Source organism: Molossus molossus, unplaced genomic scaffold (assembly GCF_014108415.1).
Source record: "Molossus molossus isolate mMolMol1 unplaced genomic scaffold, mMolMol1.p scaffold_m16_p_5, whole genome shotgun sequence".
In the NCBI taxonomy this organism is placed as follows: domain Eukaryota; kingdom Metazoa; phylum Chordata; class Mammalia; order Chiroptera; family Molossidae; genus Molossus; species Molossus molossus.
The window spans coordinates 80,717,334-80,731,878 of NW_023425388.1; positions in this window are offsets into that span (position 1 = coordinate 80,717,334).

The window sequence follows — 14,545 nt, forward strand, 5'->3', positions numbered from 1 at the left end:
GATCAAATAAAGAGCTTCCCAGACAAAAAAAAGACTAAGGGAATACATTAGCACCAAACCAGCACTGCAAGAAATGTTAAAAGGACTGCTGTAATTAGCAGTAGAAATGGGAAGAAAAATAGACCACACTAAACAAAAATGGCAATAAATAAGTACATATCAATAATCACCTTAAACGTAAATGGATTGAATGCTCCCATAAAGAGACACAGAGTAGCTGATTGGATAAGAAAGCATGACTCATCTATATGTTGTTTATAAGAGACCCACCTCTCAACAAAAGACTCACATCGGTTGAAAGTGAAGGGATGGAAAAAAATTTTCCAAGCAAATGGAAAGCAAAAAAAAGCTGGGGTAGCAATTCTCATATCTGATAAAATAGATTTCAAAATGAAGTCCATAACTAGAGACAAAGACGGCCACTACATAATATTGAAAGGATCTATCCAACAGGAAGATATAACCTTGATAAACATATATGCACCCAATATAGGAGCACCAAAATATATTAAAAATCTTCTGGAGGACTTCCAAGGAGAAATCTACAACAATACAATCATAGCAGGGGACTTCAACACCCCGTTGACAGCACTGGATAGATCCTCTAGGCAAAAAATTAGCAAGGAAACAGAGACTCTAAATGAAGCACTAGACCAAATGGATTTAATAGGTATCTACAGAGAATTACACCCGAAAACTACAGAATACACATTCTTCTCAAGTGCACATGGGACATTCTCAAAGATAGACCACATGATAGGACACAAACTAAATCTCTACAAGTTCAAGAAGATTGAAATCATATCAAGCATCTTCTCAGATCACAATGGCATGAAACTAGAAATCAATTGCAACAAGAACATGCAAAGACATTTAAACACATGGAGGCTAAATAGCATGTTATTAAACAATGAATGGGTCACCGAGGAGATCAAGGAAGAAATTAAAAACTTCCTGGAAACCAATGAAAATGAACACACAACAACACAAAATCTATGGGATGCAGCGAAAGCAGTTTTGAGAGGGAAGTTCATAGCACTACAGGCCTACCTCAAAAAACAAGAAAAATTTCTAATTGACTGTCTAACCTCACAACTTAAAGAATTAGAAAGCAAACAAAAAGAAAACCCCAGAGCAAGTAGAAGGAAGGAAATAGTAAAGATCAGAGCAGAAATAAATGACATAGAGACCACAAAAACAATTCAAAGGATCAATGAAACAAAGAGCTGGTTTTTCGAAAAGATAAACAAGATAGATGGACCCTTAGCTAGACTCACCAAGAAACAAAGAGAGAGAACCCAAATACACAAAATCAGAAATGAAAGAGGAGAAGTAACAACCAACACCACGGAAATACAAAAGATTGTTAACAACTACTATGAACAACTATATGGCAACAAATTCGACAATCTCAGCGAAATGGACAAATTTCTAGAAACACATAGTCTCCCAAAACTATTCCCGGAAGAGATAGAAAACTTGAACAGGCCAATAACAACTAAGGAAATTGAAGAGATAATCAAGACTCTCCCAGCAAACAAAAGCCCAGGCCCAGATGGTTTCACGGGGGAGTTTTACCGAAAATTCAAAAAAGAACTAACACCCATTCTCCTCAAACTATTTCAAAAAATTCAAGAAGAAGGAAGACTTCCAAACACGTTCTATGAGGCCAGCATAATTCTAATTCCAAAACCAGGAAAAGACACTACGAAGAAACAAAACTACAGGCCAATATCCCTGATGAACATAGACACCAAAATCCTGAACAAAATACTAGGAAATCGGATCCAGAAATACATCAAAAAAATTATTCACCATGACCAAGTGGGATTCATTCCAGGGATGCAAGGCTGGTACAATATTCGCAAATCAATAAACGTGATACACCACATAAACAAAATGAAGAATAAAAACCACATGATCATATCAATAGATGCTGAAAAAGCATTCGACAAAATCCAGCATCCATTTCTGATAAACACGCTCAGCAGTGTGGGAATAGAGGGATCATATCTCGACATAATAAAGGCCATATATGAAAGACCTACAGCCAACATCATACTCAATGGACAGAAACTAAAAACATTTCCATTAAGAACAGGAACAAGACAGGGATGTCCACTTTCGCCACTCCTATTTAACATTGTACTGGAAGTCTTAGCCACAGCAATCAGACATGAAGAAAAAATAAAAGGGATCCAAATTGGAAAGGAGGAAGTGAAACTGTCATTATTTGCAGATGACATGATATTGTACATAGAAAACCCTAAAGACTCCATCAAAAATCTATTAGACTTAATAAATGAATTTGGCAAAGTAGCAGGATACAAAATTAACGTCAAGAAATCGACGGCATTCTTGTACATCAATGATGAACTCACAGAAAGAGAAACTGAAAAAACAATCCCATTTACCATCGCTCCAAAAAAATTACGATACCTAGGAATAAAGTTAACCAAAGAAGTAAAAGACCTATTTGCAGAAAACTACAGGTCATTGAAAAAAGAAATAGAGGAAGATATAAAAAAGTGGAAGCACATACCCTGTTCATGGATTGGAAGAATTAACATCATTAAAATGTCCATACTACCCAAAGCAATCTATAGATTCAATGCAATCCCCATCAAAATACCAACGACATATTTCATAGAACTAGAACAAATACTTCAAAAGTTCATATGGAACCAAACAAGACCCCGAATAGCCACAGCAATCTTGAAAAAGAAGAACAAAGTTGGAGGGATCACATTACCAGATATCAGGTTATACTACAAAGCCACTCTAATCATAACAGCCTGGTACTGTCACAAGAACAGGCATATAGACCAGTGGAACAGAACTGAAAACCCAGAAATGGACCCAAGGCAATACGCTCAATTAATATTTGACAAAGGTGGCAAGAGCATACAGTGGAGTAAAGACAGCCTCTTCAATAAATGGTGTTGGGAAAATTGGACAGCTACATGCAAAAAAATGAAACTAGACCATCAACTTACACCATACACAAAAATAAACTCAAAATGGATAAAAGACTTAAATGTGACCCGTGAATCCATAAAAATTCTAGAAGAAAATGTAGGCAACAAAATTTCGGACATCATACGGAGCAGAATTTTCACTGATACATCACCTAAGGCAACAGAAATAAAGGAGAAATTGAACACATGGGACTACATCAAACTAAAAAGCTTCTGCACAGCAAAAGAAACAATCATCAAAATGGAAAGGCAACCCACTGTATGGGAGAACATCATTGCCAATGATGTATCAGATAAGGGGTTAATTTCCAATATATATAGAGTGCTCATACAACTCCACAAAAGGAAGACAAAGAACCCAATTAAAAAATGGGCAGAGGAGCTGAATAGACACCTCTCCAAACAGGACATACAAATGGCCAAGAGACATATGAAGAAATGCTCAACATTACTAATCATCAGAGAGATGCAAATTAAAACAACAATGAGATATCACCTCACACCTGTCAGAATGGCCGCCATCAACAAATCATCAAACAACAAGTGTTGGCGAGGGTGTGGAGAAAAGGGGACTCTAGTACACTGCTGGTGGGAATGCAGACTGGTGCAGCCGCTATGGAAAACAATATGGTGCCAGCTCAAAAAAAATTAAAAATTGAACTTCCATTTGACCCAGTGATCCCACTCCTGGGAATATACCCTAAGAAGCCTGAAACACCAATCAGGAAGAATATATGTACCCCCATGTTCATAGCAGCACTATTTACAATAGCTAAGATCTGGAAACAGCCCAAGTGTCCACCAGTAGACGAATGGATAAAAAAGCTGTGGTACATATACACAATGGAGTACTATGCAGCGGTAAGAAAGAAAGAACTCTTATCCTTTGAGACGACATGGAGGGACCTGGAAAGTATTATCCTAAGTGAAAGAAGCCAAGCAGAAAAAGACAAATACCACAGGATCTCACTTATATACGGAATATAATGAACATAACAGTCTGAGGAATACGGTAGACCCAGACACATGGAAGTAGGGCACAGACTGACATCCCTCAGAAGAGGGGATGGGGGGTAGGGGGGTGGGAAGAGATAAACCACAGAACTTATATGCATGTATGCATGACCAATGGACATGGACAACTAAGCCAGGGACAGGGTGGAGGGGGGGTGGGGTGGGGGGTGCCAATGGGGTAAATAGGTAAAATATCTGTAACAAAAAAATAAATAAAAATTCATTTAAAAAAAAAAAAAAGAAAAAAAAAAAAGAAAGACAAATCCTCCTTCCAAAACCTTGTATAAAATGACCTTTAATCATATAACTTTTAACATTCGTTCTCAATTTTCTTTTCCTTTAGCAGACACAAAAGCTGCTGTGGTATTCTGGTGAGCTGGAGACAGTAGCTGTCACTGTCCCTACATGGGAAGGCTGTGAAAGGGCGATGTCTGTGTTTGAACCTTAAAGCTGTAATTTGAATTTGGAGCCCCGGGACACTACTTAGTTTAGAATAAACTGGTATGTCAATGCATTGTAAGTATGTTATATGTACTTCTAGCTTATTTTAGGATTGATAAAGTGGAACACTCTATTGCTTTGATGAATTTTTTCTTTATTTGTTTTAATGTTAACTAGCCTCCATCACTATATCTCATAAGTGAGAAAATAATGCTTAGAAAAGATATCTGATGCATTTACAGCACAGTCTGGAGCCCCTGATTTTCTAGTCTATCACTTAATCTCAGACTCTTGAAGTTAACGGCACCAGCTCAAGTGCACATTCATGCCACTGGCTCCCAGTTGTACTAGGGTGTGATCCCAGCTACCACTCATTGAAAAGGAATACATTTATAGATAATGAAGCACTATTTCTGTCAAATATTCCTCTATTGAAAATGTTCATTGGTAAACAGAAAGTAAAATCTTGGTTTGGTTCCTGAAACTTCAGGGGTCCTGGGAATATTTGTCCATGCTACCTAGGTATTATAGACAATAATGCAAAAATAAACAAAATTCAAGAATCGTGACTTCAAGAACCTCAAATTAGCGGCTGGCTAAATTGCAATGACATGATCTCTTAAGCCACCTGTCCCCCAAGACCACCCTCCCCAACTTATCCCACTGCTTAGATGGCTTTCCCAAGCAGAGCATCTGTGTGTGAAAATGTCTTTTTTTGTCACTTTTTTGAAATACATTTCCAATGGATTCTTTATTTCAGTTTAGCAGCTTTTTCACACTCCAGCTCCCAGCCCTTTAACCATGTCTTCCTACTGCCTTTTGACTTCCTTTGTTTCAGTTCAGAAGTCAGCTCTCAGCTGGCTCCCTCCCCAGCCCTTGCAGTTAATATACTTTTGTTCATCTATCTTCCTTAAGATTTTCTTTTTGACTTTGGTCTTCAGCAATTTTACTATAAAGCACCTAGCTGTATATATATATTTTTAATAGGGGTCCATTTTATTGTTTAAAAAAAATAAAAAGGCTAGATAAATAGAAACACTGAAAATATTTCTCAGACCAGGGAAAGAATGAATGAGTTGCGTCTCGTGCAGTGAACATGCTGGGTCTTAAATTTCTTGGAATTCCGACAGGCTCCTGTATCACTTTAACTGATTTTATGTATTGTGCCTGTATGCAGAGAGACAATTACTAGACTTGGTTCTGAGTTGGGCTTGAGCCGACTAGGTGTTCATTAGGGACTATTTATTGGCTTTTTCTCTCGGCGGGATGGAAGAGAGGGCAGAGAGACCCACCCCTGACCTTGGCTACAGCTGAGGATGATTCTGGGCCTCTCCTGTGTATTGCAGGGTACACTTCTGTTCCTGGAGGGCTGAGGAGGGGAAGCTGTGTCTTCTCAAAGGTACTGGCAGCAATGTTCAAGGCAGGGACCTTCATTACGCATGAGCTCCATGCAGACTTGCTGTTCCGCAGAGTCTGGTCAATAGATACTTGTCTCGGGGATGGATGTCATCAAGATTTGATTACACTTGAGAAAATTACACTTGGCTGAAGTGTTCAACTTAAGGCAACGCTCCGAAGGCCAGAAGTCAAACTGTCAGCAGGGTTGGTTCCTTCTGAGGCCGGCAAGGTCGAAGCTGTTCCGTGCCTCTCTTCTAGTTTCTGGTCATTTGCCGGCAATCATGGGCTTCCTTGGCCTGTAGTCACATCGCCTGATCTCTGCCTTCACTTTCACATGGCATTCTCCCTGTGTGCTATATATAGATTCTTTTAAGGTGAACAGCATTTAAAAATTTTGTGACATAGTACTTAATCAATTTTTGAAAGTTATCTTTTCAAATAGCACTTGTGCCCCATTTTTTAATTTCATTTTTTATTAGTATTTCAATTCATTCATGTTAATTTTTTCATTGCACGTGTCCCATAACTTTTCCACATTCTTTTTCTTTATATTTTAGCATTTTTCTCCTTTTTTTGCATTCTGTATATTCTTCTATTATATTGTTATAAAGTTCTTAATTTTAATTTTAGAACTTATTTTAACTCTTTGCTATATTGTATGCCTTATTTAATTCTTTAATCAAAATTAGTTTGAAGTTCCTATTAGAGTGTTCTTAAACATTTCATTCATCTTGCATTCATCTCCTCACTCCCGCCCACAATAGAATACTAATTGACTTTGTCTCTTCCCCTCACATATTATATTCTTCCCTGTTTTCTCATCCCTATAGTTCTCAGTAGTTTTAATAACAACATTTCAAGATTTTATTGTAATCTTGCTTTCTACCTGCATCACTTTCCTGAGGTTATAGTAACAGATTATCCCAAAGAGGGTAACTTAAAAGAGGAGAAATGTATTCTTTGCCAGATTTATAGGACAGAGTGTCAGCAGGAACATTCTCCCTGCAGAAGGTCTTGGGCAAATTGCATCCTTCCAGCTTTTGGTGGCTGTTGGCTGTGTTACTCCAGGCTCTTCTTCCATGGTCTCATTGTCTCATCCACTTATGTCCATCACGTCTGCCTTCTGTGTCTCTCATTAGGATACTTGTCCTTGGATTTAAGTTCTACCCTGGTGATGCAGAATAATCTCAATTCAAAACCCTTTATCTAATTACATCTGAAAAGACTTTTTTTCCAAATAAGGCAACTTTCACTAGTCCCAGAGATTTGATTTGTTTATCTTTTTGAGGCAGGGGGCCCATATTTCTGCCTACTGTAACATCAACATAGCCATTCTACAGGATTATGAACACGTTTTTGTTTGTTTGTTTTCTTCATTCCTACCAACAACAACAACAACAAAAAAGGGATTGGAAACTAATTTTGCCTTAAAGGAGAGCACACTAAACTTCTAGTCTTTTCGCAAGGAAGGATCTCCTCACGATTGAATCAGGAAACATTGTTCATCTACTTCAGAAACGGAAACTAAAGATCTGAGTGGATGCCCTTGGAAGTGCTTGCCAGTGAAGGCATCTCAATATACACATTGTCTGAAATAAATCAGAAACTGTACAACAACGTTCAACTATTTCACTGAACTTGGAAGTGATTTACTATTTGGCATATCTATACCCTTATGGATCAGCAAAGCCAGGTTAAGGAGGAACAAGGATGGAATGTAACTACAAAGCAGAGATGTCTTCATTGAGCAGAGAATTTTCTATGTCCTTGGGAGTTTCAAAAATAAAGGTATAGGTATGCGGTGTGAATATTCTATATTCATATTTTGCTAACAACACATTTGCAGATGCTGGAGCAAAGTTTATATCTGAATTAAATAAATATATTATATATATATATATATATGCAACTGTTTCACACTTAAGTATAACTCTCAGAAGTATGGTATTCATTAACAGTTATAATCTTGAGATATACTCTTAGCTTTGATTATTGTAATATTTTATACCACTTTATATACTCAGCTATAATTATAGTAAGCAAGAATATTGAAAATAAAATAACCTCTAGTCTTAAAAACAATGTACATTGGTAATTTTTGAAGAAAAACTACACGAATAATGTTTTATATGTTTATGTAATTTTTCAAAAATCTTTTTGTCTTATATTTTTTTCTCCAGAGATTATTCTTCAACTCTGATAACATGACACTTTATTTTCCACTTTGAGCACACATGTGTGTGTATGTGTATGTGTGTGTGTATGTGTGTGTGTGTATGCATTTGGTATACATGAACTAGTATAAACTGGACTTCATGAAATATAAGTATTGACAGCACTCATCTATTGAATAACCTAATTAAGACACAATTTGCATCACCTTTTTAGAATAATATCTTTCTTATTTAGCAACTTTCACATATGCAAAAATTAATAATGGTGATTGATTTTCCTCCCTGGTCCCTGAGTACTAAAACCCTGTGATTCTGGTATGCTGGCAAATTATGTCTTGCCAGAGACTGGTCTCTCAGCATACCAGGGGCATAAGAGCAATCTGACTTTAAACAATATTAATAATTTGGTTGAATATGGGAAAAATAGAAAGTGTCTATCATATATTCCTTTCTGAGTCACTGTCACATATTTCAGAGGCATGAGGAAATATTCTGATAACTGTTTGCTGTGTGAATAAATAATGATTCTACTGTTTAAATAATGATTCTCCTGCCTTTAGACAAATATTCTGAGAAAATTAAGACTATGTGCAAACTTCTCAGGAAAGTGTTTTTTGGCTTTTTACCCAATATTCTCAATTAAATTATGATGATAGTGTGAATAGTACTCTAGCATTCAAAGTATTTGTTAAATCACTCCTTTTATCTATAAATTATTTAGCTGCAAGCAACTGCTTTGTATCTTTGGAGTGATGGACATGTCAATTTAATGACTGATTTAAAAAACAATCTTCTTGAGGTCACTGTAAAGATAATCTATTCAGGCATCATATTAACTCTTATTTAATAAAGACTATTCTTGTCCCTCTGAAAATGACCAATTAAATCAATGAAATGGTGTTTAATCTAATGTTTATTTTAAGGAATAACCATGAAGTGAGAAGCGAGCTTGAATATTTAGTTCAAATTGCAAATACGTATTATTCCATTGATTCCTCAAATCAGAAGCTGTCTTTGTGTAAGGACAACTTGCTTCACACCTTATCGATCTGGTATAGATTTTTTTTTTTTTGAAAAGCTAAATGATTCTGCAATTATCCCACCTCTTGAGCCAAGAGTGTTAACAACGTCTTAACCATGGTTACCTTAGCACTCACTTTCTGTATAGTTGAATGTGCTAATATTCTTATGGTTATACCATATTCAAGTTGTAATATCTTTTATTTAGGACAAGAGAAACTATAAATAACATTTAAAGTAGCCATCTGAATATCTTGGGACTCCCAAGTGCACCTGACATTCTCTTTTTATGGGAGACAGTTCTGGTTTATATTTACATTTTATCTTTGTTCCTCCTTAATCTGCACTTATTTGCATATGTATACACTTATTTGCAAATGTATAAGTATGTCTCTGTGAACTGTCCATCCTTGTGTAGAAGCTATCAGAATCTCTTCAGCTCTGATGAGGCTCAAATTAGGTTGGGCTTCTGCAGTTCTCATTGATATTTTACAGGCATTTTGCATACCACCACATATTCTCAGTATTTATTAAGAATTATACATGCTTTTGCTATCATATTCCAAAAAGATCACTCTCTACTCTTTTTTTTTTTTTTTTAATTCTTTATTGATTTTAGAGAGGGAAGAAGGGAGAGGGAGAGAGAAAGAAACATCAATGAGAGAGACCATCGATTGGCCGCCTCCTGCATGTCCCCCACTGGGGATTTGGACCACAATCTGGGCATGTGCCCTGACCAGGAATCAAACTGGTGACCTCTTGGTGTATGGGTCAATGTTCAGTCACTGAGCCACACCAGCCGGGCTCACTTTCTACTCTTACAATTAGGACTGCCTCTATTTCTGCCATCAAAATCTTGGCAGTTTTGAACTTATATGGCTTGATTTTCTTACTGTTCTGTCTTATACTCTAGTAAGAGCAAATTTAGTAAAAAGAAAATGAGATTCAGAAGCTACTGATTATATCAAAATGGTTGTCTGACATTTGGGCTTGTTAACTTCATTAAGCCTCCTTTTCCTATTTTCTGGACTGTATCTAATAATATTTACTGTGCAATTTCACTACTATTATCAGGATTCAAAATAATGTATCGAAGAACCTAGAACTTATGAAGCTGTTCTTATTGGTGTGACAGGTTACAAAGGGACAATCTGTTTTAATAGGAAAACGACTATTCAGTTTCATTTTGTGTTCCATGATGTGCTTGAAAGATGAAACATAAATACTTAATTCATTTTATCTCCTGGAAATATTTGAAGAGTAATCTCCTCCCTGCTCTTATTTTAATGGGCTCTCGTGTTTAATTTGAAAATGAAAAAGAGAAATCCTATTTGAGGAAAATAAGGTTTGGGGTATTTGCTGGACATTGAGAAAGAATGGGCTGTGAGAGGGAACACAATTTCGTGAGAGAAACTACAGGGAGGATCAGGGAAAGCAGAGCAAAGGCACGCTGAAGGGCCAGGAATTAATTTCCCTTCCCAGAAGGAGCTGGGTATTCGGACCTAGAGAAGAATCACAGTAAGAAGACTTACTAGAATGTCGTGGGGGAACACTGAAATGAAGTCTCCCAGACCACCCCACTTCACTAAAGCATGGAGCTCCCATCCCTGGACTGTGTCTCTGCTCAATGCTTCCTCAGTTGGATGCATTTGAGCCCTTTCTTACCTGTGCTCCATGTTACCTGTTAGCCAAACAGCAGAATGACAGATACTTTTCTACAAGGGTGTTTCTGTGTGTCTGTCCTGTGCAGATAATGAAAGAAGTGTGGGTTGTAAAATTGCTCATGTAGACTTCTCCCTTAGATTTCTTTAAGGAAATCTAAGACACCTTGCAAGCTAGTAATAGCAGAAGTCTTGCACTGTACCTGAACTTGGAGAAACAGCCTACACTAGTTTGAAACCCCTAACTGGAAGGCAAATGGTTGATTAGTGACACTCCAAGGGCATTTGTATTATTAGAGGCTCTGAATTTCCACCTATGACTGTATTTCTCAAGGAAGAACTGCTCCTTTCTCAGGCCTTTCTCTTCTTGCATGGGCACAAGTTTAGTGACTATGTTGGAATTCCTATTCAGTTCTATAGTTTATTCTCTTCTGGTTACAAAACAAAGAATTGATGACCACATTGTTTCAAAATTTTGTCATTGTTGACATTTGAAATCTGTTGGCAATTAATCAATAAGTTAATTAGTCATACCAATGTAAAGTGGTAAGAATAGATGAGGACACAAAATGAGTAATCAACCCGGCTGGTGTGGCTCAGTGGTTGAGCATCAACCCATGCACCAAGAGGGTTTGAATCCCAGTCAAGGCATGTGCCCAGGCTGTGGGCCCAATCCCCAGTGGGGGGCATGCGGAAGGTGGCTAATCGATGTTCTCTCTCATCGAAGTTTCTGTCTCTCTCTCCGTCTCCTTTCCTCTCTCTCTAAAATCAATTTAAAAAATTTTCAAAATGAGTCATCAAGAAGAATGTGCCTGCACCACAGTGACCAATTTTGATCTTATCTTTATATTGTAATTTTGGGCCCTTAATGATGTAATAATTTTCAATAGCATACCAGGCTGAGTTCAACCTCAGGGTAAGAACATAAAACTCATACTTCAGAACAATTTTTAGCTTGTGATCATGAAATGAAACCATTAAAAAATATATACATATATATATTTTTTCTGTTCACTTCTTCAAATGACAAGAATATCCTATTAAATCACACTTTGGTCCTCCCCCAGTGTGCTTGCTGCAACAATGATGCTTACAGTCTCTCTCTACTTGTGTTGATAGCATCAAGGATGCTTAACTGAAAAGAAGTTGGAAGACGGCACTCATTTATCATGTGAGATGTGGTCACATCTATTGAGTTTTGTAATTGTGCCTTGTGTGGCACTGATGCTGTTATGCATTTCTACATGCAGATGACCTTTTTCTTATAAACAAACCACTAACAGTTGTTCTTAAGAAAATAAAGCCTTAGCTAAGGGAAAATATTTGTGTACTTGGAGCTTCTACATCTGAATTTAAACACAGACCACATTTCTTATTTTAAAACAGAAATTGATGTTGACAGCTCATTTTCCCCTCACTGGTAATGGGTAAAGTGCCTGTCTTCTGGCACTAATTTTAGAGATCTAACTTTGTTTGAAATTTGTTAAACTTAAGGCCATGAACTTCAGTGAGAGGAAACATACTGTTTGGTCCTCAGAGTTGAACACAGTCTGCAGTGATGACAGAGGCCCCAGTCTAGGGTACTTCTGGGAGACTTAATACATTGAAAACCAGAATTTCCAAATATAAATTAAAAGCAAGAACACATTGTGTATGTAGTTGTTTGTTATTAGAAATGTTTTGCCAAAGACATAAATATTTTTTCTTGAAATGCAATCTCATGTTTTTTTAACCCATATCAACTCTTTTTTTTTTTTCTTTGCAACTTATTTAAACTAACTTCTTTGAAAGAGTGTGTAAACAGAAAAGACATCACAGACCTTTAAGGACATGGTGATGAGAGAGCCATTATCGAGAGCACACCTCACCTACATCCCAGCCTGACAGGGAGAAGCAGAATTATGGAGATTTCTATTTTTTCACTGCACACTGCTTCTGGTTTATTTGAGTTCAAGTGTAATTTTTAATATTTTTAATAAAGTGTGTGTCTAAAACTGTGATGAATGCTGAGTGGGACAGAAACACACTATTTAATTTTAATATAATTCCAACCAACATTCATAGGGTGCCTATTATGAGGCAATATAATCTTTTCCCTTATGTAGCTAAAACTCTTCTTGGAGAATAAAGATAACATGATAAATTATTTTCAAATATTGGATGATAAAGTACCAAAATATATGAAAAAATGTAAATTATTTCTTTGGGAGTGATTTTAGACGTAAAATATTTTTGTAAGAGTTGGGAATGCAGTTGTATTTTGAAAACAAATATAATGTATTGGCGTAGAGAAAAAGAGAAGTCATTCCAAGAACCTTTATTGGTATGAATAAGGGAAAAACTAAGTAAAATCTATCATCCATGTGTGCATAGTTTATGTAAGAGTGCATGAGTCCGGCCGCTGTGGCTCAGTGGTTGAGCGTCAACCCACACACCAAAAGGTTACTGATTCAATTCCCAGTCAGGACACATGCCCAGGTTGTGGGCTTGATCCCCAGTGGGGGGCATGCAGGAGACGGCCAATCGATGTTCTCTCTCATTGATGTTTCTATCTCAGTCTCTCTCTCACTTCCTCTCTCTCTCTCAAAGCAATAAAGAAAAAAAAATTTTTAAAAAAGAGTGCATGAAAAATTAGACAGGATTGTAACAACAAAAATAGCTGCTTCTACCCTACATTGTCTTAAAACTTTATTGTGCTCCAAACTTTATTGTGCCTTTTCAAAATTAATTTTATTTATATAAAAGAAATTTAATAATTTAATCCAAAATGACATATATATACATGCATTCATATAAATGCATATATGCATACACACATATATGCAGAGACCTAAGTAACATTAAATAATGTGTAAAATAAGATCAGCCCTCCCTCTGCCTCTTCCCTCCCCACCACACTAACCTGCTCCATGACAGTAGACACTTGATATTATTTTAACTGTTTCTTTTGATACTTATACACACATTGCCAATTAATATGTATGTATAATCTTAGTTACCTAGTTGAAAATCACCTATGAACGTTCTATTCTTAATCACAAAGTTATGACTATATTCATGAAAGTCATTGCTGATCCAAATAGATTATGACTATGTTTCCTCTTCTGTAAGTTTTTCATGGAGTTTATATTTCTTCACTTAAAAAAAAGAATTATGAATTTTCTTCCTATTTTCTCCAATAACCTTTCAAAACAAATTTTCATACAAACCTAACAGGTAACTATTTCCTCTTCAGAGACATCCTGTCATGGATTGTTTAGGTGGATTGGTTGCCTTTTAGGCCTATTTACCTTTCACTTCTTTCTACATCCATTGCTCAAAACTCAGTCATGTCACTGCAGTACCCTGTAAGAGTCTAAAAACTATCTTTCTGTTTTCTCAGAAGAAAAATAAATCAGTTTTGGTGTACACATACCATTGTCTCTGTCATGTCATACCTTTTTATTATCATTTTGATGGAAGACTTCCTTCAGCTGATAACAAAGAAAGAGTGTATTTGGAGACACATTTATTGAGAGGTTGCTTATTGAAAAGCATTGTTTTCTTACTTGGCTGGGTATAGATGTTTAGACTGAACCTTAGTATTCTGGAGGTGCTTCTTCAATGACATTTAGCAGGGAGTATTGTTCTTAACAGCCCTGATGCTTTTTGAATAGTTAATCCTTTCTATAAGGTCATATTTTTTGCCCCATAGATCTCTCAATGCCATTCTTCTTATTTTTATCATTGGTGTTAAGGATTTTACAGTGATTGGCTTTTGTGTGAGCTCTTGTCATTCATTAAAACAGATGATCAGAAATCCCTTTCTATTTAGAGGTTCAGTTTATTAGTCCATGGAAATCAAGAATGTATTTTAAAA